Source organism: Apodemus sylvaticus, chromosome 2 (assembly GCF_947179515.1).
Source record: "Apodemus sylvaticus chromosome 2, mApoSyl1.1, whole genome shotgun sequence".
NCBI classification, from domain to species: domain Eukaryota; kingdom Metazoa; phylum Chordata; class Mammalia; order Rodentia; family Muridae; genus Apodemus; species Apodemus sylvaticus.
This window is the reverse complement of record NC_067473.1, coordinates 99,982,933-100,009,293: the sequence shown is the minus strand read 5'-3', so window position 1 is coordinate 100,009,293 and position 26,361 is coordinate 99,982,933. Positions and strand designations below refer to the sequence as shown.

The following is a 26,361-nucleotide window of genomic DNA, read 5'->3' as shown; positions in this document are numbered from 1 at the left end:
TAGTGACGTTCCTGTGTTTGCCTTTTGCCATCTAGTTCTCACTGGTGTTAGTTTGTCTTGTCAGTGCTGAACTCACCAGTGCAAGCTGCCCCTTCCCAGTTGGCCTCTGTTGCATAGCTTACCTCCTGCACTGCTTGTAGACAGGGTGCTGCTGCCCAGGCTGTTCAGATCCCAAAGCAGGCACCCGAAGGCTCCCGCTGGGGCCCGCTGGATTCACTGGAGCACACTGACTTCTCCCAGCTGGCCTCCCGGAAGCCCAGCTAGCCACTTGCAGGACTTGGAGATGTGGTGCTGCCGCCCAGGCTGATCTGGATCCGGAAGCGGAGGGAGTAGAGCTGAGGGCTTCTGCCTGAGGCCTTGCCCCAGATTGTGTCTGTGGAGCAGATGGAGCCCGTGTGCACCCCCAGGGAGTGCCGATGGTGTATGCTGCTGCGATCTCCCCTGTGTTCCGCTCACTCCACTGGGCAGCCGATCTGCCAACTGGGCTGTCGCACACAAGGTTAGCCTGCCCGCCCAGTCCCTGAGTCCAGGCAAAAGCCTGGGAGGCCAAGGTCCGAGCAAAGTTCCCCTAGGGCTATGACTGTTAATTGGGTCAGCCAGGTGACTAGGATGTCGGGCGTGTGCGCCCGCGCTCCCTGAAAGCGCCGGGAGAGTCTGCTGTGCTAACAATCCCCTGGGCGGGTTGACTCACAGATGGCCCACCAAGCCGCCCAGTCCTTGGGGTCAGTCCTGTGCCTTTTGGGGCCTAGACTCCCGCTTTGTTAGCCTCAGGCTATGCCTGTTACAGGTCTGCCCGCCAGAGCTCTCTGTCGTCCTGCAGGCAAAATGGCCGAATTCATTATTTTTAATGGTTGAATAGTACTCCATCGTGTATATACACCACTTCTCCATTGAGGGACATCTGGCTTCTTTCCAGCTTCTGGCTATTATAAATAAGGCTGCTATGAACATGGTTGCGCATGTGTCCTTATTACATATTGGAGCATCTTCTGGGAATATGCCCAGGAGTGGTATAGCTGGGTGCTCAGGTAGAATACTCTGTCTAATTTTCTGAGGAACCACCAAACTTATTTCCAGATTGGTTGTAACAGCTTGCAATCCTACCAGCAATGGAGAAGTATTTTTCTGTCCCAACATCCTCTCCAGCATCTGCTGTCCCCTGAGTTTTTCATCTTAGCCATTCTGACTGGTGTGAGGTAGAATCTCAGTGTTGTTTTGATATGCATTTCCCTGATTACTAAGAATGCTGAACATTTTTTTAGGTGCTTCAGAGCCATTCAAGTTTCCTCAGTTGAGTATTCCCTGTTTTGCTCTGTATCCCATTTTTTAATAGGGTTATTTCAGTCTCTGGGGTCTAACTTCTTGAGTTCTTTGTATACATTGGATATTAGCCTGGCAGAGAGGTTTTTTTTTCTTTTTTATCCTACAAGTCCTTGACCTGTAGTTGACAATTTGGAGTAGATTAAGATTTGATTCTTGCCCTTCTTAATTTCTTTAGAATATAAGCTTAATAAAATTTTTCTTGCTGTTTTAAGAATGGACTGTCATGGACCCCTTAAAGGTTTTCTTAGGAAATTATCTCCTTTCCTTTACAGTCTCTTTCCCCTTCAGAAAAGGCTTGTTATGTGGATCATAGGATACAAGAAGGTCATCAGCATAAGATTCATCTGTCAGGAAACTTCTTGTTTTCCTGAACTTATATTTGTCTAAGACAAACATTATCTTTTTGTGGCTTGTATCCATTACCAGGCTGAGATTTTGGAAAGCTTCAGTATATTGGTCAGGTTCAACTGAAAATCTCTGAAGTCAGATTTAATTTGATTTAAGTTTTGCAAAGATAGGGGATTTGCATTTTGGAGAGCAAATGTTCTCTTGACCTTTCCCTTAAGAGGAAAGTAAAGGAGTTACAGACCACTTAGCAGTGGTTGATTAGAGGAGGTGACTCTCAGTGTGAACTTGGAGATAGTGGGCAGGCTGAGAAAGCAAACAGAGTATCCCACTTATCCTTCTCTCAGAGAGGCATTGATCACCACAGATGCAGTCCTCGAGGAGACTAGAAGAGTAGATTCCATGCAACAGTGTCTGTCTACAGAGATTTTACTCTCCCAGGAAAATAAAACATATTTATATATAGGGGATCTCAGATCATTTTCCAGCTTCATGGCTGGATAGTTCTACTTGGATGGTAGTACCACAATTAATATTTCTCCTAGAAGTCTATTTTCTCTGTTTTATAATTTATGGATACAGCAAGCCATAGTATAAGAAAAATAGTACTTCTCCCTTCAGGGTATAATTTCCGATGTTTGGAACCTTCCCTGATGACACTCTGTTTCAAACAAGGTGGAATTTGAGGACCAACACCTAATGTTGTTCTTTGTCCTCCATGTGCACTACATGTTTTATTCACTCACATGTTTTATACACCATACACAAAAGATGGAAAAAGAAAGAAAGAAGGAAAGAAAAGGGCAGAAAGACATTGAACATAAATATAGAAACTGTTTAAATGAAGAACACTGGATCAAGAAAAAAGAAAAATCAATAAGTTTGATACTAAAGCTTAATTTTGGGATGGGCACTGAGATAGAGACATTGGAACCAAAGCAGCAAAACAACTATAGCACAGCCTATGCTTCTTCTTCTTCTTCTTCTTCTTTTTTTTTTTTTTTACATTTTTTTATTCGATATATTTTTTATTTACATTTCAAATGATTTCCCCTTTTCTATACCCCTGCTCCCCGAAAGTCCCATCAGCCCCCTTCCCTCCTCCTGTTTTCCCACCCAACCCTTCCCACTTCCCTGTTCTTGTTTTACCCTATACTGCTTCACTGAGTCTTTCCAGAACAAGGGGCCACTCCTCCATTCTTTTTGTACTTCATTTGATGTGTGGATTATGTTTTGGGTACTCCAGTTTTCTAGGATACTATCCACTTATTAGTGAGTGCATACCATGATTCATCTCTTGAGTCTGGGTTACCTTACTTAGTATGATGTTCTCCAGCTCCATCCATTTGCCTAAGAATTTCACGAATTCATTGTTTTTAATGGCTGAGTAGTACTCCACTGTGTATATATACTACATTTTTTGTATCCATTCTTCTGTTGAGGGATACCTAAACATTGTTAAAGCAATATACAGCAAACCGGTAGCCAAAATCAAACTAAACGGAGAGAAACATGAAGCAATACCACTAAAATCAGGGACTAGACAAGGCTGTCCTCTCCATATCTTTTCAATATAGTACTTGAAGTTCTAGTTAGAACAATTAGAAAACATAAGGAGGTCAAGGGGATACAAATTGAAAAGGAAGAAGTCAAATTATCACTATTTGCAGATGACATGATAGTCTACTTAAGTGACCCGAAAACCTCCACCAGAGAACTCCTACAGCTGATAAACAACTTCAGCAAAGTGGATGGTTATAAAATCAACTCAAGCAAATCCGTTGCCTTCCTATACTCAAAGGATAATCAGGCTGAGAAAGAAGTTAGGGAAATGACACCCTTCACAATAGCCACAAACAATATAAAGTATCTTGGTGTGACTCTAACCAAACAAGTGAAAGATCTATATGACAGCCTATGCTTCTAAGTAACTATAGCAGGCTGTTTGTGAGGGCAAGCAAAGAAAGGGGGTTACTAAATATAAAGAAATACCTTAATAAATGGTTCAGAGGCAAATAAATGGCTTAGCAGTTCAGAGCACTTCTTGCTCTTGCAGAGGACTCCAGTTTGGTTTCCATCACCACCATCAACTAGCTCAAATCCTCATATATCAGTTCCCTGGGATCTGATGCCCTCTTCTGACTGCTATGAGCACTCACACTTAAACCCCCTCTGGAATTCAAAATTAAAATAAATGATTAAAGGAAAAGAAATAGTACCTCATACTGGTATGGTTGATCACCCTATACCAGAAAGCATGCTCACAGAAGACTGACGCCCTGAGTTTGATTCACAGAGTGGATCTAGCAAAAGAAAGAACTAACTTCTGTGTGTTGTCCTTTCACACATACATGCATACACATACACACATACACACACACACACACACACACACACCCTGACACACACACACACACACACACACACACACACACACACTACAGTAAATGTCTTTGGTTAACAATTTTTAGTGACATAAGTTATATTTATTATCTTTTCTTATTTTCAGAATTATAAATAAGAGACAGTAAGTCCTCAGTGACAGGAAAGTCAAAGGAGGATTCTGAGGGTGGAGGGAATAAGCAGAGATGTAGTCAGGGACTGAGGGGAGAAGGGAAAATTATCCAAAGATGAATATTCATTAATAACAATTTAAATGATAAATAATAATTAAAATAATCATGTATTTTGTTGGGACATAATTAAATTACAAAGCATGAAGGATGGGACACACATACATATTTGTTATAAAACTTGTTTCATTATTTGAGATCCTTTTCAAAACAAGCCTAGAGCTCTGTGTTGAGATGTCAGAGAGTAAGAACTGTGATATTGAGCCTCAGTGAGGTTTTTGTTCAGCCCTGGAGTACTGTGGGAGTAAGCTCCTTACTTTGCTGACAGTAATACGTTGCAGTATCTTCAGCCTCCACAGGATCAATGGTGAGGGTGAAGTCTGTCCTAGACCCTTTGCCACTGAACCTGGCAGGGACCCCAGATTCAAGGTTGGATGCACTATAGACGAGGAGTTTGGGTGTCTGTCCTGTTTTCTGTTGTACCAGTGGATAAAACTTAAGCCATAATTATTGATACTCTGACTGGCCTTGTGAGAGATGGTGGCCTTCTGTGCTAGAGACACAGTGAAACGAGCTGGAGATTGGGTCAGTACAATGTCACCACCACCACCGGAGCCTGGAATGATAAACATACAATACATATATATATATGGTATATATACAGTATATAGCTGGTATATATATATATATATATATATATATATATATATATATATATATATATATATATATACCAGCTCTCCCTGCCACCACCCTATTCCGTCAGATGTGGTGGTAGACTCAAGCCACTTCTACCACAGGGAAGATTCTACTTCCTGATACTTTCTAGAGAATTGACAGGAGCAGGCAATTGGTAAGAACTACCCTCCACCCCCTACTTCTAGAGGCCCAAGCCGCTCTCTGGGACTCATAACCCAGCAATCCCCAGATCAACAATCCCCTTCCATCCCTTCTACCCCTCTCTCCTCCCTCACCACTTCCCTGTTCCTTCAGATGTGGTAGACCAGTTCCACTTCTGCCATGGGGAAGATCCTACTTCCTGATACTTTCTAGAGAACTGGCAGCAGCAGAACAGACTCTTTCCAATTCTGCCACAGGGAAGACCCCATCTCCTGACACTTTCTGGAGAACCAGCTGTATGTAGGGTATTTGAGAGAAAGGGAATCCCAGGAGTACAAAAACATAGGCCTGAAGGACAGAGAAGTTAGAGACAGCAAGGCCAGCTAAGACTAGAGATAACTATATGGCCAAAGGCAAACACAAGATCATTACCAACAGAAACCAAGGCAACATGGCACCATCAGAACCCAGTTCTCCCACAACAGCAAATCCTGGATACTTCATCACATCATAAAAGCAAGAGCTGGATATAAAAATCACATCTCATGATGCTGATGGAGGACTTCAAGAAGGGCATAAATAATTCTCTTATTACAGGAGAACATGGGTCAACAGGTAGAAGCCATTAAAGAGGAAACACAAAAAATGTCTTAAAGAAATACAGGAGAATATGGGTCAACAGGTAGAAGCCCTTATAGAGGAAACACAAAACTCCCATGAAGAAATATGAGAGAACATGGGTCCACAGGTAGAAGCCCTTAAAGAGGAAACACAAAAATCCCATAGGCAATTATGGGAGAACATGGGTCAACAGGCAGAAGCCCTTAAAGAGGAATCACAAAAATCCCTACAAGAAACACAGGAGAACATGGGTCAACACATAGAAGCCCTTAAAGAGGAAACACAAAAAAAAATTCCTTAAAGAATTTCAGGAAAAAACAAATAAACAAGTGAAGGAACTGAACAAAACTATCCAGGATCTAAAAATGGAAGTAGATACAATAAAAAAATCACAAAGTGAGACACCTCTGGAGATAGAAACCCTTGGAAAGAATTCAGGAGTCATAGATGGAAGGACCAACAACAGAATACAAGATATAGAAGAATCTCAGATGCTGAAGATGCCATAGAAATCATTGACTCAACAGTCAAAGAAAATGCAAAATGCACAAAGCTTGTAACCCAAAACATCCAGGAAATCCAGGTCACAATGAGAAGACCAAACCTAAGGATTATAGATATAGAAGAAAGCAAGGATTTACATCTTAAAGGCCTAATAAATATCTTCTACAAAATTATAGAAGAAAACTTTCCTTACCTAAAGAAAGAGATGCCCATGAACATTCAAGAAGCCTACAGAACTCCAAACAGACTGGTTTAGAGCAGAAATTCCTTCTGTCACATAATAATCAAAATACCAAATGCACTAAAGAAAGAATATTAAAAGCTGTAAGAGGAAAAAGGTCAAGTAACATACAAAAGCAGACCTTTCAGAATTACACCAGAAACTATGAAAGCCAGAAGATCCTGGGAAGATGTCATACAGACCCTAAGAGAACATAAATGTCAGCCCAGGCTGCTATGCCCAGCAAAACTGTCAATTACTATAGATGGTGAAAACAAGAAATTCCATGAAAAAAGCAAATTTACACAATATCTTTCCAGAAATCCAGCTCTGCAAAGGCTAATTGGTGGAAAATACTAACACAAAGCTGGAAACCACACCTTAGAAAAAGCATCACATTTCCTCAAGGGAGGCTCCTTTCTCTGTGATAACTTCAGAGAAACTCAGGTTGATACACAAAACCAGCCAGTACACCATCTCCTAAAACTTTCTTCCTACAATTATTTGAATCAAATCGCAAATTCTATAAAATCATTAATTCATAAAAGTCCATCTTCATGTTGATCTGCAGTAAATTTGCCCAATAGGGTGGGTTGGTTACAAGAAATCATTAGACTACATAATTGCAATAGGAGAGGCATATCAATAGCATGAAACAATGCTGGGATGAAGACTCTTGACTTTTTTCTCAGAACTCACCCATGGCAGACCATGCAAAAATAGTGGTCCATCTCCAGGAAGTAATCCATTAGTCTTAGTCTTTTTTAGATGGCTCCTGACATTTTTCTCCACATCCAATAGTGATTTTCTATATTGTCTTCCATATGTGTGAACACACACTCATCTGCTTTCTTTAGTTTATAATTCCATTTTTACTATCTTTAAAGAGGTAGGGGATATTTAAGAGCTAACTATTTATCCTGAACTCTCCTGGAAATCACTATCTAGTGCCTGCTAACCCTGAACTTGTAACCCGCCTGCCTCTTCCCCCGATGGCTAGATTACATGACACCATGCCTAGCTCCATTTCATTTTTCTTTTACCATTGCATGTGCATGAACACTCTTAGCATCTTAGTTAAAGGTGAAATTCTGGTTGTGTAGCTGTCTTTTATTGGGTTTGTTGAAAGATTACCTTATTTGATACCTCTCTGAATTTGACCATTTATGTGTGGTCATTCTGTTTTTGTTTTTGTTTTTATTTTTATTTGATTCTAGAGTGATATTTATTCAGAAATAACTAACCACAAGACTATTTAAAACCATCCAATAAAAGTTCAAGTTTTATTCTTTTCTACCATAGTCCAGTCCTCCATCACTGATTCTTCTTTCTAAATCTGTCAGGGTGTTCTTCTACTTTGTGACTTGGCACATATATTCTCTATTAAAAATTCTGGCACTCTCACTAAGAATCTTTATCATCCACATTTAGTCCCTTATTATCTCTCCAAACCTGTCCACAGAGGAATTATGCCTGCTTCACCTTCTGACAGTATTTCTTTTTTATTAGATATTTGCTTTATTTACATTTAAAATGGTATCCCTTTTCCCTGTTAACCCTCCGAAACTGCCTATCCCCTCCTCCTCCTAAGTCCCCTCCCCCATTTTCCTGACTTGCTTTTCCCCATTTTGGGGAATTGAGCCTTCACAGGACCAATGGCCTCTCCTCTCATTAATATATGAAATGGTCATCTTCTGCTACATATGTAGCTGGAGACATGGGTCCCTCCATGTGTACTCTTTGGTTGGTGGTTTAGTCCCTGGGAGCTCTGGGGATAGTGGTTGGTACATATTATTGTTCCTCCTGCAGAGCTGCAAGCCTCTTCAGCTCCTTGGGTCCTTTCTCTAGCTCCTCCACAGGGGACCCTATGCTCTTTCTATTGGTTGGCTGTGAGCCATGGGTATTTTGATCCACTTTCCATTAAGGATCAAAATATCCACATTTTGGTCTTCCTTCTTGAGCTTCATGTAGTCTTTGAGTAGTATCTTGGGTTTTCTGAGCTTTGGGGCATATATCCACTTATCAGCAATGCATACCATGTGTGTTCTTTTGTGATTGGGTGACCTCACTCAGGGTGATATTTTCTAGCTCCAATTTCTTATGTAATTCTTTCCTAAGAGATATCACCAATGAAGGAACCAAAGAAGATGTTATCTGCTTACTGGAGAACATTAACTTATAAGTAAGAGAATTTAGCTAGGTCCCATGACAGTGTCTGTCCAAATATGTGAGGACTGTCTTGGAAGTTTTGGGGCAATATAGTTCAAGAGATTTTGGTGGTTTCATTCAAAAATCCTCAAAGGCAAAAAGATATTGGCAATCTGGGTGTGAAGGCATGCAGAAAAAGGGACCATTTAAATCTGTAACTGTGAACCATTTGGTCCTCTCAGGGATTTGTGTTACCAGAGGATAGGAATTGGGGGCTCCTAGGTAGGTAGAAATTATGGCCTTGTTAATAAGGAGGAGGCCCTTACTGACTTCCATTATTCACTAGTCTTTTGAACATCCATCATTGGGATGTTACAGGGACTTTTGCTTGATTTTGAGACCCTGTGACTTGAAGTCATCTTTAAATCCTAATTGATTTCCAATTCCTTTTAAGATTACAATTTTAGAGGACACTGTCTTTGATGAGGAAAAGAAAGGGGTTCTTTTGACTGTTCTTTTGAACTTTGACTGGGATGGTAGTGGAGGCATTATAAACTTTTTTCTGTGTCATGAAAGCCCTGGATTATGATTTTTTTCAATGAGGGACAAGTAAGTAGCCTGCTATGGAGCCACAAGACTAGTGGAATGGATTTGGCCAGAATGTCTCTTTCTAGCACGGGAACTGTGAAACATGGCTTCATTAAGTAGTTATGGAAGAATATGGAAGATAGATTAACTTCAGAGTGTCTGGCTTTATGTGGAGGTCCTTGATACATCTGGATTTGAGCTTAGTACAAGGAGACAAGGATGGATCAATTTGCATTCTTCTGCAAGCTGACCTCAAGTTGAACCAGCACCATTTGTTAAAAAGGCTATCTTTTTTCCATTGGATGTTTTCAGCCCCTTTGTCAAAGATCAAGTGCACCATATTGCAATCCCACCAGCAGTGGAGGAGTGTTCCTCTTTCTCCACACCCTCCAACACCTGCTGTCTCCTGAGTTTTTGACTTTAGCCATTCTGACTGTTGTGAGGTGAAATCTCAGGGTTCTTTTGATTTGCATTTCCCTAATGATTAATGATGTTGAACATTTCTTAAGGTGTTTCTCAGCTCTCCGAAGTTCTTCATGTGAAAATTCTTTGTTTAGTTCCATACCCCACTTTTTAAATGGGGTTATTTGGTTCTCTGGGTTCTACTTTCTTGAGTTCTTTGTATATATTAGATATTAGCCCTCTGTCAGATTTAGGGTTGGTGAAGACCCTTTCCCAATCTGTTGGTTGACGTTTTGTCCTTTTGACAGTGTCCTTTGCCTTACAGAAACTTTGTAGTTTTAAAAATTCAGGAGACAGCAGGTGTTGGGGAGGATGTGGAGAAAGAGGAACACTCCTCCACTGCTGGGGTGTGTGTGTGTTGCAAATTGGTACAACCACTCTGGAAATTAGTCTGGCGGTTCCTCTGAAATCTGGGCACCTCACTTCCAGAAGATTCTGCTATACCACTCCTGGACATATACCCAGAAGATTCCCCAGCATGTAATAAGGATACATGTTTCATTATGTTCATAGCAGCCCTATTTATAATTGCCAGAAGCTGGAAAGAACCTAGGTATCCCTCAACATAAGAGTGGATGCAAAAAATGTGGTATATCTACACAATGGAGTACTATTCAGCCATTAGAAAAAATGAATTCATGAAATTCTTAGGCAAATGGATGGAGCTAGAGAACATCATACTAAGTGAGGTAACCCAGACTTAAAAGGTGAATCATGGTATGCACTCACTAATAAGTGGATATTAACCTAGAAAATTGGAATACCCAAAACATAATCCACACATCAAATGAGGTACAAGAAGAAAGGAGGAGTGTCACCTTGTTCTCTAAAGACTCAGTGAAGCAGTATAGGGCAAAACCAGAATGGGGAAGTGGGAAGGGGTGGGTGGGAGGACAGGGGGATAGAGGGGAACTTATGGGACTTTTGGGGAGTGGGGGGCTAGAAAAGGGGAAATCATTTGAAATGTAAATAAAAAAATATATCGAATAAAAAAAGGAAGATAGATTAAGTAGTTATGGAAGAAGATGGAAGATACATGAAGATCAGGGCTTGGGAGATGTATGGGATCAGACTTTTTCTCTGATGTCTTTCAGGGTATATTGAGAGAGGAGGTAAAAACCATATTAGAACATATACTTGAATAGTTATATAGTTTCAGAATCTAGAAGGAAGGTTACTTCCTTTTTTTCAGTTCTCAGAATCATGTGCAGCTCCTAGATAAGTATGGTGTCTCATCAGCAAGAGCTGAAGATAAGATAACAGCCTAAGAACTTAACAGTGCTGTTGAATGACTTGTGGGGAGGAGGGGTTGAGATGCAGGGAATTCTGCTTCCAAAGATAGTGTAACCTCTCGTGTTGCCTCTTTCACAGTGGATGGGTCATGTCAGCTTCCTTTGCTTACAAGGTTACTTTTTAAATTTCTTGACTGTCCTTAAATGTAGCAGTTACCTGTAAGGCTATTTAGAAATCCTTAAGCCTGCACTATTGTGAGGTCACCACCAGGGTGTCGCCTTAGTTTTTTTCTCATTGAGTATTCTCCAGAGATCAATTGTAAAAGACTGAAATGGCAGTCTTCAGGAAATTATTTAAAGTGTGTACTGGTTCAAGGGATAGTTCCTATACATTCCTTCTAATACCCGGGATTAATTTGCTTATAAACATATTTGTTTAAATTGATTTTCTTTCTACAGAGTCCCAAGACATAGATGAGTGGTGCATTGATGTCCCTCTGTGCTTTTCAAGGAAGGCAGGATGACTTGGAGAGAGCAAGTAAGAGGATCACATATATCCTTCTCTCAGAGAGGCATTGATCACCACAGATGCAGTCCTAGAGGATGCTAGAAGGATAGATTCCATGTAACAGTGTCTGTCTACAGAGATTCAACTCTCCCAGGAAAGCAAAACATATTTACATAAAGAGGATCTCAGATCATTTTCCAGTCTCATGACTGGATAGTTCTAGTTGGATGGTAGTATTATAATTAGTACTTCTTTTAGGAGGCCATTTTCTGTGTTTTTCCAGCCTATAGGCACAGAAAGCCATAACAAAGGAAAAAGGCACTTCTCCCTTAGGGATGTAGATTCAAGGAGTGCTAGTATCTCAGAGCTTTATAGAAGTCCAAGTTGATTAGAGCTCATTACCTTTCCTCAAAGAGAAAGTATCCAATAACTCTTCTCTTCCACAGTATCCTATGTCTGGAAAGTTCCCTGATGACACCCTGTCTCAAACAAGGAATTTGAGGCCCAACACCTAGTGTTGTCTTTTGTCCTCCATGTGTATTACATGCTACTTTCACTCACATATTTTTATAACCCATATACAAAAGATGAACAAAGAAAGGAATACAGGAAGAAAGAAAAGAAAGAAAAGAGCAGGAAGACATTGAACACAAACATAGAAGCTGTTAAAAATGAGTATTTGATCATGACAAAAGGAAAAATCAATAAATCTGAAACTAAAACAATTTGAGAATGGACACAGAGATTGAGACATTGGAACAGAAGCAGGAAAATAACTGTAGTACAGCCTATGTTTCTAAGTGACTATGGTAGGCTGTTTGTGAGGGCAAGCAAAGAAAAGCAATTGGAGTATAAGAACACTGGGATGGGAATGCAAGCCTGTATTTGAATGTTTATCAGACAAACTTAACTACTCAATGCGCTTTTTAACTTAAATGATGGACAACTATGCTCCCATCAAGTCTTCCATTGTTTCAGGGGAAAAAAGAGTTACTAAATCTAAAGGAGTACCTTAATAAATAGTAGATCAGAGGTAAATAAATGAGTTAGCAGTTCAGAGGTCTTCTTGTTCTTGCAGAGGACAAAGTTTGGTTTTCAGCACCCACATCAATGAGCTCAAAACCTCCTGTATCTCCAGCTCCCCGGGATCTGATGCCCCCTTCTGACTGCTATGAGAACTCATATTTGCAGCCTTCTCCCCATGTACACAATTAAAAAAAATGATTAAAGGGAAAGAAATAGTACCTCAGGCTGGGTTTCTTACCCTGAACCAGTAAGCATGTTTACAGAAGACTGGTGACTTAGGTTTGATTTAAAGACTGGACCTGGTGGAAATAAAGAATTAACTCCTAACTCCTGCAGGTTGTACTTACACACACCCAAACATACACTGACACACATACACACACTGGCACACACACACACACACACACACACACACACACATACACACACACACACACACACACTGACACACACACACCAACTCACTTCTGTAAATGTTTTTGGTTAACACTATTTCTTAGTGACATAATTTGTATTTATTATCTTTTTCTATTTTCAGAATTATAAATAAGAGATGGTAAGTCCTCAGTGACTGGAAAGTCAAAGGAGGATTCTGAAGGTGAGGGAACAGGCAGAGGTGTGGTCAGGGAGTGAGGGGAGAAGAGAAAATTATCCAAAGATAAATATGTGTTAATAAAAATTTAAATGATAAATAATAATTATAACAATCATATATTTTGTTGGGATATAATTAAATTACAAAGCATGAAGGATGGGACACACATACACATTTGCTTATAAAACGTGTTTTATTATTTGAGATTTTTTTTCCAAACAAGCCTAGAACTCTGTGTTGAGATGTCAGAGAATAAGGGAGAACTGAGAGACTGAGCCTCAGTGAGCTGCAATGCAGGAGGTTTTTGTTCAGCCCTGGAGCACTGTTGGAGGATCCTTCATACCTTGCTGACAGTAATAGGTTGCAGCATCATCAGCCTCCACAGGATTGATGGTGAGGGTGAAGTCTGTCCCAGACCCACTGCCACTGAATCTGGCAGGGACCCCAGATGCTAGGTTGGATGCACGATAGATGAGGAGTTTGGGTGACTGTCCTGGTTTCTGTTGGTACCAGTGCATAAAACTATAGCTAGATATACTGACACTTTGGCTGGCCCTGCAGGAGATGGTGGCCCTCTGCCCTAGAGATGCAGCCAAAGAAGCTGGAGATTGGGTCAGCACAATGTCACCAGTGGAGCCTGGAATGATAGACACACAGATTATTGTTATATTTGTATGAACACCTTCCCAGCAGAGGACCTTTTCACTTAAAAATTTCAAGATTACTGTGTCCATCACTATGAGAAGCCAGGAAATCAAGGGGAATCAGGAAAGTTAAAACTAATTACAAATGAATTAATATAATAATCAAGAGCTCAGAGGCATGGAAAGTCATGATGACCACAGCAGTTGCGCCCAACACTCCTCTGCATCCTCACCTGGAACCCAGAGCAGCAGCACCCATAGCAGGAGTGTGTCTGTCTCCATCTCTGAAAGCTGGAAGAGAGGATGCTTCTTAGGCTCCTGGCAGCTGCCCTTAAAGGAGCCTGGGCTGTTGGATAATGACTCCATATGCAAATCAGCTCAGCAGAGTGTGTGCTGCTGCTCAAAGGGCACCTATTCCTGTTTCACCCACAGGGAGTTGGTGTCAGCAGGAAATTTACTAGAGCATCACATGTGTCTTAAAGGACCCTTTTAATAAAAAACTTATTTATTTTTTTAATTTTTTTTTTACATTTCCTGTGTTATCCTTTTACCTGGTTTCCTCCCCACCCCCATCCTGGAACCCCCTATCCCATTTCTCCTACCCCTGCTTCTATGAGGGTTTTCCTCCACCCACCTACCCATTCGATTCCCCTACACTGGGGCATCTTTGGAGCCTTCATTGGATCAAGGACCTATCCTCCCACTAATGCCTGAGAAGGCAATCCTCTGCTACATATGCAGCTGGAGCCATGTGTACTACTTGGTTGGTGGCTTAGTCCCTGGAAACTCAGAGGAGTCTGGTTGGTAAATATTGTTGTTCTTCCTATGTGACTGAAAACTCCTTCAGCTCCTTCAATCCTTTCTCCTCCATTGGGGATCCTGTGCTCTGTGCAATGGTTGGCTCTGAGCATCCTACTCTGTATTTGTAAGGCTCTGGCAGGGCCTCTCAGGAGACAGCTTATACCAGGCCCCTTTTAGCAAGCATTTCGTAGTATCCACAATAGTGTTGGAATTTGGTGACAATCTGGGATGAGTCCCCAGGTGGGACAATCTTTGGATGGCCTTTCCTTCAGTCTCTGCTCTATACTTTGTCTCCATATTTGCTCTGTGAGTATTTTGTTCCCCTTTCTAAGAAGGACCAAAGCACCCACATTTTGCTCTTACTTTTTCTTGAGCTTCATGTAATTTGTGAATTGTATTTTGGATATTTGGAACTTTTGGGCTAATGCCCACTTATCAGTGAATGCATACCATGTGTGTTCTTTTGTGATTGGGGTACCTCATTCAGGATGATATTTTATAGTTCCACACATTTGCCTAAGAATTTTATGAATTGATTATTTTTAATAGCTGAACAGTATTCCATTGTGTAAATATATCATGTTTTCTCTATCCATTTCTCCACTGAGGAACATCTGGGTTGTTTCCAGCTTCTGGCTATTATAAATGAGGCTATTATGAACATAATGGAGGATGTGTCCTTATAACATGTTGGATAATCCTCTGGGTATGTGCCCAGGAGTGGTATAGTAGGGTCCTCTGGTAGTATTGTGCCCAATTTTCTGAGGAACTGCCAAACTGATTTCCAAAGCTGTTGTAACAGCTTGCTGTCCTACCAACAATGGAGGAGTGTTCCTCATTCTCCATATCCTTACCAGTATCTGCTGTCACCTGAGTTTTTCATCCTGGCCAATCTGACTGGTGTGAGGTAGAATCTCAGGGTTGTTTTGATTTACATTTCTCTGATGACTAAAGATGTTGAACATTTCTTTAGGTGCTTCTCAGGTAGTCGGTATTTCTCTGTTGAGAATTCTTTATTTAGCTCTGTACCACATTTTTTAATAGGGTTATTTGGTTCTCTGGAGTCTAACTTTTTGAGTTCTTTGTATATATTTAATATTAGCCCTCTATCAGATGTAGGATTGGTAAAGGTCTTTTCCTAGTGTGTTGGTTGCTGTTTTGTCATATTGACAGTGTCTTAAAGGACCCTTCTAAATACAATTTTTGAGACAGGATTTCTCTATTCTTGGTTTTCCTATAGCTCACTCTGTAGACCAGATCCCCCCTGTCTCTGCCTCCCAAGAGCTTGGATTAAAGGTACTACCACCACCCAGCTTTTCCTTGCAGTCTACTCTATTAAATATTTATTGTCTAGTATTTTTGAGATGTGCGGTGGGGGAATGCATTGTGGATGCACTATGTAAAGAATGTAAGTTTTCAAAGGACAACTGGAACCCAAACAATTGTACACTCCCAATGAAAGCATTATCTGAGAAGGAATAGAGAAAAATGATTCAATGAAGAAAAGTAACCTAATTCTTGGCATGCTACATTGTTTTTTTAGATTGATGTATTAGCTCCTTGTGTATTATGTGTCTTTTTATGTCTGTATATTTATTTATTTATTTATTGAAAACAGAAGTAAAGGGAAGTAAAAACACGTTATAATAAAAGTAAAGATTTACATGGAAAATATTTCAGATAAATATGTTAACATTGGCAATTTTCATGGAAAATTAAAGAGTAAAGTGGAGGACATGTAAAACACTGCTAAAATAATTGAAATATGGGATAGAAACATTTTATGAGAGTATTGAAGATTTACATGGAAAATATTTCTGATAAACTTGTAGAATAATATAGAAAAACATGTTAGAATTGAAGATTATCATCGAAATTTTATATAGATATAATAATGATAAGCATAAAAGTATTCCTAAGTCGATTAAAAGTGGAATTATAAACATTTTCTGATAAACTTGAAGATTTACATGGAAAATATTTCTGATAAAATAGTAGAAATATATAGAAAACATGTTAAAATTAAAGATTATGATGGAAATTATATAGATAAAATGATAGGTATAAAGATAATTCTAAGTTGATTGAAGGTAGAATTATAAACATTTCCAGATAACACTGAAGATTTACATGGAAAATATTTCTGGTAAAATTCAAGAAATAAATAGACAAACACATTAAAATTGACTATTTCATGGAAAGTTTTACATAAAAATTGGTAGATATAAAAACCTTTCTAAATAAATTGAAGGTGGAATTAGAAACATTTGTGATAAAATCAAATATTTACATTGAAAACATTTCTGATAAAATAGAGAAAGTAGAGTAAATATATAGAAAGAGATTTACGTTGAAAACATTTCTGATAAAATAGAGGAAGTATATGGAAAGACATATTAAAATTGAAGATTATCATGAAAAATAATGCAGATAAAATGGTAGACATAAAGAAATTACTAAATTAATTAAAAAGGGAATTACAACCTTTTTCTGATAAAATTGAAGATTTACATGAGCAATATTTTGTTACTCTATGTTTTTTTATTGGGGAGTCGAGTCCATTGTTGTTAAGAGATATTAGGGAATAGTGATTGTTGCTTCCTGTTATTTTTGATGTTATTTTTGTGTTTGTGTGGGTATCTTCTTTTGGGTTTGTTGGAAAAATATTAATTTCCTGCTTTTTTCTAGTGTGTAGTTTCCCTTCTTGTGTTGGCATTTTCCATCAATTATCCTTTGTAGGGCTGGATTTGAGGACAGATATTGTGTAAATTTCATTTTATCATGGGATATCTTGGTTTCTCCACCTATGATGATTGAGAGTTTTGCTGGGTATAGTAGCCTGGGCTGGCATTGTGTTCTCTTAGGGTCTGTATGAGGTCTGGCCAGGATCTTCTAGCTTTCATCATCTGGTGAGAAGTCTGGTGTGATTCTGATAGGTCTGCCTTTATAAGTTACTTGCCCTTTTCTCCTTACTGCTTTTAATATTCTTTCTTTTTTTTAGTGAATTTGGTGTTTTGATTATTATGTATTATTATATAACAGAACTTTCTGTTCTGGTCCAGTCTTTTTGGAGTTCTGAAGGCTTCTTGTATGTTCATGGGCACCTCTTTCTCTAGATTAGGGAAGTTTTCTTCTAATTTTGTTGAAGATATTCACTGGGCCATTAAGATGTAAATCCTTGCTCTCATCTATATCTATAATCCTTAGGTTTGGTCTTCTCATTGTGTCCTGGATTTCCTGGATGTTTTGAGTTACCATCTTTATGAATTTTTGCATTTACTTTGACTGTTGAGTCAATGTTTCTATGGTTTCTTCAGCACCTGAGGTTCTTTCTTCTATTTCTTGTATTCTGTTGTTGCTGTTTGCATCTGTGACTCCTGAATTCTTTCCAAGGTTTTCTATCTCCAGAGATGTCTCCTTTTGTGATTTCTCTATTGTTTCTACTTCGAATTTTTGATCCTGGATAGTTTTGTTCAGTTCCTTCACTTGATTGTTTGTGTTTTCCTGTAATTCTTTAAGAGATTTTTATGTTTCTTCTTTAAGGACTTCTGCCTGTTGACCCATGATCTCCTGTATTTCTTCTTTTTTAAAATTTTATTTTTTTATTTACATTGCAAATGATTTCCCCTTTTCTGGGTCCCCACTCCCTGCAAGTCCCATAAGCCCTCTTCCGTCCCTCTATTCTTCCATCCACCCCTTCCCACTTCCCTGTTCTGGAATTCCCCTATACTCTTGCACTGAGTCTTTCCAGAACCAGGGCCACTCCACCATTCTTTTTGGACATCATTTAATTTGTGGATTATATCTTGGGTATTCAAAGTTTCTAGGCTAATATCTACTTATCAGTGAGTGCATACCGTGATTGATATTTTGAGACTGGGTTACCTCACTTAGTATGATGTTCTCCAGCTCCATCCATTTGTCTAAGAATTTCATGAATTAATTGTTTCTAATGGCTGAATAGTACTCCATTGTGTAAATAGACCACATTTTTTGTATCCATTCCTCTGTTGAGGGACACCTGGGTTGTTTCCAGCTTCTGGCTACTACAAATAGGGCTGCTATGAACATAGTGGAACATGTGTCCTTATTGCATGCTGAAGAATCCTCTGGATATATGCCCAGTAGTGGTATAACAGGGTCCTCAGGAAGTGACATGCCCAGTTTTCTGAGGAACTGCCAGACTGATTTCCAAAGTGGTTGCACCATCTTGCAATCCCACCAGCAGTGGAGGAGTGTTCCTCTTTCTCCACATCCTCGCCAACACCTGCTCTCTCCTGAGTTTTTGACCTTAGCCATTCTGACTGGTGTGAGGTGAAATCTCAGGGTTGTTTTGATTTGCATTTCCCTAATGATTAATAATGTTGAACATTTCTTAAGGTGTTTCTCAGCTCTCCGAAGTTCTTCATGTGAAAATTCTTTGTTTAGCTCCATACCCCACTTTTTAATGGGGTTATTTGGATCTCTGGGTTCTACTTTCTTGAGTTCTTTGTATATATTAGATATTAGCCCTCTGTCGGATTTAGGGTTGGTGAAGATCCTTTCCCAGTCTGTTGGTTGATGTTTTGTAATTTTGACGGTGTCCTTTGCCTTACAGAAACTTTGTAGTTTCATGAGGTCCCATTTGTCAATTCTTGTTCTTAGAGTGTAAGCTATTGATGTTCTATTCAGGAACTTTTCCCCTGTGCCCATGTCCTCCAGGGTCTTCCCCAGTTTTTTTCAATTAGTTTCAGTGTGTCAGGTTTTATGTGGAGGTCCTTGATCCATTTGGAGTTGAGCTTGGTACAAGGAGATAAGAATGGATTGATGCTCATTCTTCTGCATGCTGACCTCCAATTGAACCAGCACCATTTGTTGAAAAGACTATCTTTTTTCCACTGGATGCTTTTAGCCCCTTTGTCGAAGACCAAGTGACCATAGGTGTGTTGGTTCATTTCTGGGTCTTCAATCCTATTCCATTGATCCGCTTGCCTGATATTGTACCAATACCATGCAGCTTTTATCACTATTGCTCTGTAGTAGAGTTTAAAGTCTGGGATATTGAATCCCCCTGAAGTTCTTTTACTGTTGGGAATAGTTTTAGCTATCCTGGGTTTTTTGCTATTCCAGATGAATTTGAGAATTGCTCTTTCTAGCTCTATGAAGAACTGGGTTGGGATTTTTATGGGAATAGCATTGAATCTGTAGATCGCCTTTGGCAAGATGGCCATTTTAGCTATATTAATCCTGCCAATCCATGAGCATGGAAGGTTTTTCCATTTTCTGAGATCTTCTTTGATTTCCTTCTTTAGAGATCTGAAGTTCTTGTCATATAGGTCTTTCACTTGTTTGGTTAGAGTCACCCCAAGATACTTTATGCTGTTTGTAGCTATTGTGAAGGGGGTCATTTCCCTAATTTCTTTCTCAGTCTGCTTATCCTTTGAATATATAAAGGCTACTGATTTGCTTGCATTGATTTTGTAGCCAGCCACTTTGCTGAAGTTGTTTATCAGCTGTAGGAGTTCTCTAGTAGAGTTTTTATGGTCACTTAAATATACAATCATATCATCTGCAAATAGTGATAATTTGACTTCTTCCTTTCTAATTTGTATCCCTTTGATTTCCTTCTGTTGTCTAATTGCTCTAGCTAGGACTTCAAGAACTATATTGAAAAGATATGGAGAGGGGGGCAGCCTTGTCTAGTCCCTGATTTTAGTGGGATTGCTTCAAGTTTCTCTCAATTTAGTTTGATATTGGCTACCGGTTTGCTGTATATTGCTTTTACTATGTTTAGATATGGGCCTTGAATTCCTGTCCTTTCCAAGACTTTTAGCATGAAAGGTTGCTGAATTTTGTCAAATGTTTTTTCAGCATCTAATGAAATGATCATGTGGTTTTTTTCTTTGAGTTTGTTTATGTAGTGGATAGCATTTATGGATTTCCTTATATTGAACCATCCCTGCATCCCTGAGATGAAGCCTACTTAATCATGGTGGATGATCGTTTTGATGTGTTCTTGGATTCGGTGGGCAAGAATTTTATTTAGTATTTTTGCATCGATATTCATAAGGGAAATTGGCCTGAAATTCTCTTTCTTAGTTGGATGTTTGTGTTGTTTTGGTATCAGTGTAATAGTGGCTTCGAAGAAGGAGCTGGGTAGTGTTCCTTCTGTTTCTATTTGGTGGAAAAGTTTGAAGAGTATTGGTGTTAAGTCTTCTTTGAAGATCTGATAGAATTCTGCACTGAAACCATCTGGTCCTGTGCTTTTTTTTTTTGGTTGCAAGCCTATCTATGACCCCTTCTATTACTTTAGGGGTTATGGGTCTGTTTAGATGGTCTATTTGATCTTGGTTTAATTTTGGTATTTGGTATCTGTCTAAGAAAATGTCCATTTCTTCCAGATTCTCCAGTTGTGTTGAGTACAGGTTTTTGTAGTAGGATCTGATGATTTTTTGAATTTCCTCGGTTTCTGTTGTGATATCTCCGTTTTCATTTCTAATTTTGTTAATTTGGGTACTTTCTCTGTGCCCTTTGGTTAGTCTGGCTAAGGGTTTATCTATCTTCTTGATTTTTTCAAAGAACCAGCTTTTGGTCTTGTTGATTCTTTATATGGTTCTCTTGGTTTCTACTTGATTGATTTCAGCCCTGAGTTTGATGATTTCCTGTCTTCTCCTCCTCCTGGGTGAATTAGCTTCTTATTGTTCCAGGGTTTTCAGTTGTTCCGTTAATCTTCTAGTGTAAGCTCTCTCGAATTTCTTTTTGAAGGCACTCAAAGCTATGAGTTTTCCTCTTAGAACTGCTTTCATTGTGTCCCATAGATTTGTGTATGTTGTGCCTTCATTTTCATTAAATTCTAAGAAATCTTTGATTTCTTTCTTTATTTCTTCCTTGACCAAGGTATCATTGAGTAGAGTATTATTCAGTTTCCATGTGTATGTGGGGTTTCTGTTGTTTTTAATGTTACTAAAGACCACTTTTACTCCATAGTGATCTGATAGGAGGCATGGGATTATTTCAATCTTCTTATATTTGTTGAGGTCTGTCTTGTGACCAACTATATGATCTATTTTGGAGAAGGTACCATGAGTTGCTGAGAAAAAGGTATATTCTTTTGCTTTGGGATAAAAAGTTCTATATATATCTGTTAACTCCAATTCTTCAAAGCTTCAATTAGTTTCATTTTCTCCCTGTTTAGTTTCTGTTTTCCTTATCGGTCCATTGGTGAAAGTGGAGTGTTGAAGTGACCCACAATTATTGTGTTAGGTGCAATGTGTACTTTGAGCTTTAGTAAAGTTTCTTTTATGAATGAGGGCGCCCTTGTTTTTGGGGCATAGGTGTTCAGGATTGAGAGTTCTTCTTGTTGGATTTTTCCTTTGACCAGCAAGTAGTGACCTTCCATGTCTCTTTTGATGACATTAGGTTGAAAGTCAGTTTTATCTGAAATTAGAATGGCAATTCTGGCTTGTTTCCTGGGACCATTTGCTTGTAGAATTGTCTTCCAGCCTTTTATTCTAAGGTAGTTTTTGTCTTTGACATTGAGTTGTGTTTCCTGTAAGCAGCAAAATGTAGGGTCCTGTTTACGTAACCAGTCTGTTAGTCTATATCTTTTTATTGGGGAATTTAGTCCATTGATGTTAAGAGATATCAAGGAGTAGTGGTTATTGCTTCCTAACATTTTTGATTTTAATTTTATACATGTGTGGTTATCCTCTTTGGGTTTGATGAAAAAAGCTTAATATCCTGCTCTTGGCAGGGTATAGTTTCCCTCATTGTACTGGTGCTTTCCCCCTATTATCCTTTGTAGGGCTGGGTTTGTAGAAAGATAGTGTGTAAATTTGGTTTTGTCATGGAATATCTTGGTTTCTCCATCTATAGTAATTGAGAGTTTTGCTGGGTATAGTAGTGTTGGCTGGCATTTGTGTTCTCTTAGAGTCTGCATGAGCTCCGCCCAGGATCGTCTAGCTTTCATTGTCTCTGGTGAGAAATATGGTGTAATTCTGATAGGTCTTCCTTTATATGTTACTTGCCCTTTTTCTCTTACTGTCCTAAGTATTCTTTCTTTGTTTAGTACATTTGGGGTTTTGATTATTATGTGACGGGAGGTATTTCTGTTCTGGTCCAGTCTGTTTGGAGTTCTGTAGGCTTCTTGTATATTCATGGGCATCTCTCTCTTTAGGTTAGGGAAGTTTTCTTCCATAATTTTGTTGAAGATATTTGCTGGCCCTTTCAGTTGTAAATCTTCACTCTCATCAATACCTATGATCCTTAGATTTTGCTTTCTCATTGTGTCCTTGATTTCCTGGATATTTTGGGTTACAAGCTTTTTGAATTTTGCATTTTCTTTAACTGTTGAGTCCATGGTTTCTATGGTATCTTTGGCATCTGAGATTCTTTCTTCTATCTCTTGTATTCTGTTGTTGATATTTGCATCTATTGTCCCTGATTTCTTCCCAAGGTTTTCTATCTCCAAAGTTGTCTCCGTTTGTGTTTTCTTAGTTGTTTCTACTTCTGTTTTTAGATCCTGGAAATTTTTGCTCAGTTCTGTCATTTGCTTGTTTGTGTTTTCCTCTAATTCTTTAAGCGGTTTTTGTGTTTCCTATTTCATGACTTCTGCCTGTTGATCAAGGTTCTCCTGTATTTCTTTAAGTGATTTTTGCATTTCCTCCTTATTGGCTTTTGTATTCTCCTGAATTTCTTTCAATGATTTTTGTGTTTCCCTTGTAAGGGCTTCTAATTTTTGATCCATTTTCTCCTGAATTTCTTTAAGTATGTCCTTCATGTGTTCCTGTACTAGCATCATGACCAGTGATTTTAAATCCAAATCTTGTTTTTCTGGTGTGTTGGGGTATCCAGGACTTGCTAATGTTGGAGAATTGGGTTCAGATGCTGCCATAATGCCTTGGTTTCTGTTAGTAACGTTCCTACGTTTGCCTTTAGCCGTCTGGTTCTCCCAGGAGTTAGATGGTCTTATTGTCACTGGCTGGTGCTTCAACCTACTGTGGATCTTTAAGGTTATTTCTGCAACACTGGATGACTGGGTTTCTTCTGGCACAGATTTCTGATATGCTGGCTTTCTCTTTTGTGCCTTTGGAGCCCTTCTCAATCTTGCCTCAAGCAATACTATACTTAGGTTGTCAAGGTCAACCAGGTGTTCTCTGTCTGCTCTATTATGGAGGGAAGAAGTTGTGGTGGGGGTCATTCGCTCTGTTGATTCTCACATAGGACACAGGTCCTGCGATGGACTGGCTTGCAGATGAACCACCTCTGTGCTCAGTTCCTGAGTGCAGGCAGACCCCTGGTGGTTTGCACCACCAGAAATCTAAAGCTCAGGGTGATACAGTACCTAGTGATCCTTTTGTGTCCTTGCAGCCAGCAAATATGGCTGCAGGGCTTCTCCCCTTCCACAGCTTCCTGTGTAGGACATGGGCCCCGAGCCCAGTGGGCTGGCAGACAAAAGCTGCCTATGTGCTCAGTTCCTGAGTGCAGGCCTCCTGCATTTCTTTAAGCGATTTTTTGTGTTTCCTCTTTAAGGGCTTTTACCTGTTGACCGATGTTCTCCTGTATTTCTTTTAGGGAGTTATTTAAGTCTTTCTTGAAGCCCTCTATATGCACCATGAGATATGATTTTCAATCCAACTCTTGCTTTTCTGGTGTGTTGGGGTATCCGGGACTTGCTGTGGTGGGAGAACTGGGTTCTGATGTTGCCATGCAGCCTCGGTTTCTGTTGGTAGGGTTCTTCTTTTGAAGAATGATGAGCTGCCATCCTTGGAAAATTGTATGAAACAGAGCAGCAGTAGAAGAAGGACAACTACTACTTCATCATCATCATCATCATTATTATTATTATGGAATTCCAAATCTTCCTCTTGCTCAGGGAGACTTGTGGTTCCTTAATAAAATGTGCTAGAACATTTGATATCTGACCATTTAGAAGCAACTAGTCTTATCTTTTTTGCCTTATTAACATTTTAAGTTTACATTGAAACTAAAGACAGTCTTGGATAGTATTATTATCCCAAGCCTCCCATGGCACTGTGCCTTTCTCCATGGTAGGACCTCCTCCCGTATTAACTTCTCTGTACTGGGATATACTGCGAGACTCAGCCTGTCTTCATCTATTTACATTCCTTGTCTGGTTATTTCATCCTGTACCTAAATTTGTATCTCTGGTTCAGTTTGCTTCCCTAGATGAGACATTTCCAGCTGGAGGTCTGACATCTTCTCAAAGGTCTAATGCATTCTTTACAATGTACTGGCTCCCAACCTTTTAGATGCTGCTCCCTGTTAGACCTTCACCAGAAGTCAGTTCTGTGTACTTGAGTCTCTAGAATTGTGAACTAAATAAACCCCATCCTTTTCCTCCTCTCATCTCTTACACTCTGACCACAGTTTTCCCTCCCTTCCTGTTCCCCAGTTTCCACCCACCACATTTCCTCATAACCAAGCCAACAAATATAGTGTTTAATTTTGCTACAGTTCCAGAGTCTATGGTGGCAGAGAAAAGGTCTGGCACATGGAACTGAAAGTTCACCTCTTGATCTAAAGGCAAGAGCCAGAGAGAGGATGCTGGGAATGGTGCCAGTCAGTGACATACCTCCTCCAACAAGGTCAAACGTCCTAATTCTTCTCAACCATTTCTACCAACTGAGAATAAGTATTGAAAAATGTTTAAAAAACCTCAGTTTGTGACATCCAGATACAAAAAAGAGAATGGACGATAGCAGAGAAGATGTGACAGGCACACATCAGTGAGAATAGGGATGTGAGGACTCATGGGACTGTTGTAGAAGGCTGGGTGCCACTCAGTTCTCTGCACATTTACTTCTCTTTCTCATTGCTCAGGACACACCAAAAATAGACTATTTTTGTGCAGTGACATATATATTTTTAAGTGAAGGAGCCACAATTTTCCTGATTGTATTTTTGTGAGGTTCTAAAATGCCCAGCCCAGCTCATTTTTCTCTGCTCCAAGGGACTCCTCATACACAGAGCTCATGGATGCTGCCTCTGGGCAAGAGTGTCAGGTCTGTGAGAAGATCTGAGACCATCCTCTGCTGCCTAAAATACAGAAGAGGAAATGTGATTTTGTGCATGTAAGAAATATAAAAATTCCAAGTATTCTGAGTTAATTCAAAGGTAGATTAACCTGGGTAGGCCTGATTAATCAGCTCAAAGCCACAAAGAGAACCTGTCCCTTCTGCTATGCATCTCCTTATGGTTAATTACTGAGATTCCACCTGCCAGGGAATGTTCAGTGCCTGTAGTACCTTAGGGAAGCTTCTATCTCACAGTTAATAAAAGTGTAGCATTTTCATCTACACAGTTCCAAGGCACACAGCTGGGTAAACATGGTGACTGAGCTAGGAAGGAAATTCTTTGAGCATCCAGATAAAATGCAGCCCTGACAACACCTTGACTGCAGCCTATGAGACTCTGAATACAGAGCCCAGACATTACCTGCCCAGACTATATGTCTTGTAGTTATAAGCCACTGAATTTGTGTAAGGTACAGAAGTAGGAAACCAATACAATATAGTCATACTATTGTGAACTAGGACTTTAAGTTTGAAAGCCTTAGAGTTGTGTATCTGACAAAAGTTTCTAAGGATCATTCTATTGAGCTTTCCCACTCTGTGTGGGACAGATGTAGATGAGCAAAGATGGTTCATGTAGAACTAGAGGGTATTTTGGAAGCAAACTTTGCATGCCTGTGGCTGTATACTTTGTGTCTCCAGTGTTCATGCACATGTAATGGTAAAAGGAAAAAAATGAAATGGAGCTGGGAATTTGTCATATAATCCAGCCTTTGGCGAAAGAAGCAGGTGGGTTGCAAGTTCAGGGTTAGTGGGCCCTAGATAGTGATTTCCAGGTGAGCTCAGGATATATAGTTAGATCTTACATATCCTCTACCTCTTTTAAGATAGTAAAAATGGAATTATAAATTAAAGAAAG

The 26,361-nt window shown here is 39.5% G+C and overlaps 1 long non-coding RNA gene across 3 annotated transcripts in view; it reads left to right on the top strand.

Moving 5' to 3' along the window:
* LOC127677182 (uncharacterized) overlaps positions 1 to 26,361 on the top strand; it is a 326,506-nt gene that overhangs the window by 147,013 nt on the left and 153,132 nt on the right. The window contains exon 3 of one of the 3 annotated variants that reach the window (XR_007976504.1): positions 13,441 to 13,539. The exons of the other annotated variants lie outside the window; for them this stretch is intronic. This is a non-coding gene — a long non-coding RNA (uncharacterized LOC127677182). Of the gene's footprint in view, positions 1 to 13,440; positions 13,540 to 26,361 lie in introns of those variants that run through there. 3 annotated transcript variants of the gene reach the window in all.